This window comes from Bison bison, unplaced genomic scaffold (genome assembly GCF_000754665.1).
Source record: "Bison bison bison isolate TAMUID 2011002044 unplaced genomic scaffold, Bison_UMD1.0 scf7180017864518, whole genome shotgun sequence".
Classification (NCBI taxonomy): domain Eukaryota; kingdom Metazoa; phylum Chordata; class Mammalia; order Artiodactyla; family Bovidae; genus Bison; species Bison bison.
The window spans coordinates 7,438,476-7,441,608 of record NW_011495071.1 but is presented as its reverse complement, the minus strand read 5'-3'; positions in this window follow the sequence as shown (position 1 = coordinate 7,441,608).

Below are 3,133 nucleotides of genomic sequence, written 5' to 3'. Positions count from 1 at the left end.
GTTATCTTTCTGAAACACGAATTTCACTGCACTCAACCCTTCTTTTGTCAGTGCTTACTGGACCCTGTCAGTGTTTACCAGCACCCTTTCTGAATGTTTATGGGCGGGATAACAAAGTTAAGATCAAGCTGATAGTGAGGAAAGGTGTGGTGGATCAGTAATAAAAATGATCATAAGTGATTAATACAAATTTTTAAATTGTGGATTTGCTTTAAAAGAAACCTCCAAGCCCACGAGCACCACAGGAAATGGATGAGTCATGCGTTCCAAGTATCTAGTGTCCTCTAGATTGGGGCTTGATAAAATCAGCCCTAACTGCTAGAACTACCTCGCTTGGTTACCAGTGTACTGTCCCAGGTGGGCATCATGTTAGTGTCCCCTTCTCTGCTGTTCGCAGGTGGGGCTCAGAGACCACCGCCCTCAACCCACGCTGCCATGTGGGCTCCATTCGGTGAAATGGGTGGGACTATCTCAGGAGTCACGACCCGACCTGTGCGACCCTGTGTGCATTGGGAATAGGGTGGAGAGAAATGGAGATCAGGGAAGACAAGGGAGACCCGTTGACCATGGCTATTTACAAACTCAGGAAAGCACAGTTCAATAGAATTTCCTCTTCAGTGGAGCTGACCCATTTCCCCTCTCCTTAAAGAGGAAGTTCCATTAGCTCATAGAAACACAGAGTCACCCATTCCTCAGCTTGGAAAAGCCCTCACAGGAGGTTTCTCAGTGTAGGAACAGACAGGGATGTCTCTTGGGGACTTTATTCCAAATTCCTGAGAAGTCTGGTGGCATCTCACCGCTGTTTGGAGGAACTCTCTCAGTTTCTCCCATGGCCCTGGTGCTGGGCAGTCTGAGCTGAAAAGGGGAGGAGACCCAGCCCAAACTCGCACCCATTCCACATCCTCAGACCCCCTCTCTCTTGAATTTTCATATTCAACATCTTGGCCAGCCCTCATCCAACCTGCCCCAGGGGCCTTTCCATTTCCAACACTCAGTTCCAGGAGAAAGTGACCAATCTCACACTTCTTACCAATCTGACAAGAAGACCTTTGGGGAAAAGTCTGAGCAGGTCCCAAACAGTGTGAGATAAGTCAAGTTCTGTGAAGGTGATAGGATCAGGGCTTCCCCGGAACTGGTTAGTTTCTCAGATTAAGAGGGGAGAGGTGTGGTTGGAGACAACACAGTGGAACAGAGATGCGGTGTCCCTGGCCACCTCCTGGAGGATCCAGGATGTGACAGAGAGCAAAGTGTACCCAGACTCAGGCCTCGAGCCCTGGGTCTGCTCCACCCGCTGGGCTGAGCTTGGGGAGAGCCTCAAACCCACATGTGGCTTTTCGTGGAAGGAGGAGGCTGCTTTTAGAATTGAATGCAGATGGCTTCCGCCCTTATGAGAAGTACCTCTGGGACACACTTCCAGGTTGGGGGTAGCAGTTGGTGGGTTCCAGGGACACCTGGTTTGCTGTCTTCCTGGAAGGGAGGGGCCATCGGGGTCTCCTTTCAAGTTGTCAGAATTCACATCCAAAACACAGTGTTCTCTGTCCCATGGTTTCCTTTTCAGTCTTCCTGAAGAACCAACTCACTGGAAAAGACCCTGATGCTGGGCACGATTGAGGGCAGGAGGAGAAGGGGATGGCAGAGGATGAGATGGTTGGAAGGCATCACCGACTCAATGACTTGAGTTTGAGCAAACTCTGGGAGACAGTGAAGGACAGGGAAGCCTGGGGTGCTGCAGTTCATTGGGTCGCAGAGTTGGACACGACTTAGTGACTGGACAATTACAACAACAAAGAACCTCTGCATACTCTTTCATTTATATCCATTTTCATTATCTCTCATTATATTACATAATTTTTACATTATCATTCTTTTTTTTTTTTGGTGGCACCCCATGACTTATGGGATCTTGGTTCCCGGACCAGGGATCGAACTCGGGCCCTTGTCACTGAAAGCTCAGGGTCCTAACCACTGGACTGCCAGGGAATTCCTTCATTATCTTTGCTTACCTTCTCTTTCAACAATTTTGTCATATATTTAATATACATTTTTAAAGATCTCTTTCATTTTCACCAGTTTCCAGGAAAAACTGTTCATTTCCCTTTACAGCTTTACAAGTCAACAACATACAGCCGAAGCCAACACAACACTGTAAAGCAATTATCCTCCAATTAAAAATTAAAAAAAACAAAGTCAATGTCAGCTACCTATGCCTGGAATACCATACACCTGGTACGTTAAACTGTTCATGTATGATCTCGTTTAAACCTCCCAACATCCCCACGAGGAATTATTATTCCCATTTTATAGATGAGGAAACGGGGACTTAGTAAGGAATTTGCCCAAGGTCACAGGCAACAAACGGTAACATGAGGAACTAGACCTGATTTGAGCGTTGAGTTCTCAGTCTTGGTGCCTTAAAGCGACATCACACATCTTATTCATTTTCATCCTTGATCATCAATAACTTGACACTTCTACCAGCCACTGTGTCATCAATATCTGACTGATGTCACACATCCTATTCATTATCATCCTTGATCATCAATAACCTCACGGCTCTACCAGCCACTGTGTCATCAGACATCTGACTGGTTTTCTGAGATTCCTGTGATCCCAATAATTTATTGGAAGAAAAAACATACATCAACTCATTAACAGAGCCTTGTGTTTCAAGCCACATTCGCACTCATGTTTTCAGTGGAACCTTATAAACAAAACAAGTCAGGCAACATTTTCTGGTTTCACAGATCAGGAAAGGTGACTTTCCCAAGGTCACATGGCTAGGAACAGTGAAGTCAGAATGAGAACTACTAGGCTCTTGAAATGCCCAGAACTCTTTCCCTGTACCATGCTGCCTTTTCAATAAATAAACTAAATAAATAAACCCTCCAAGGAAATGCTGAGAAACCCTCCCTCAGACCTGTTTCTAGAGGGAATTATTATCGGACTGGCATCTATGAGCTTTCTGGCGGAGTGGAGGAGCTCTGGCTGGATTCACTGGGCCTGATGCTTATTCCAAGAGTGGCACGGAGAAGGCAGGGCCAAGGATGACCCGGGGGGCATACAGCTTCCCTGCTCACAGGTGCAGACAGATCCCAAACTGACTGTGGGGAAGCAGAGCCTACACCTGCCCCCT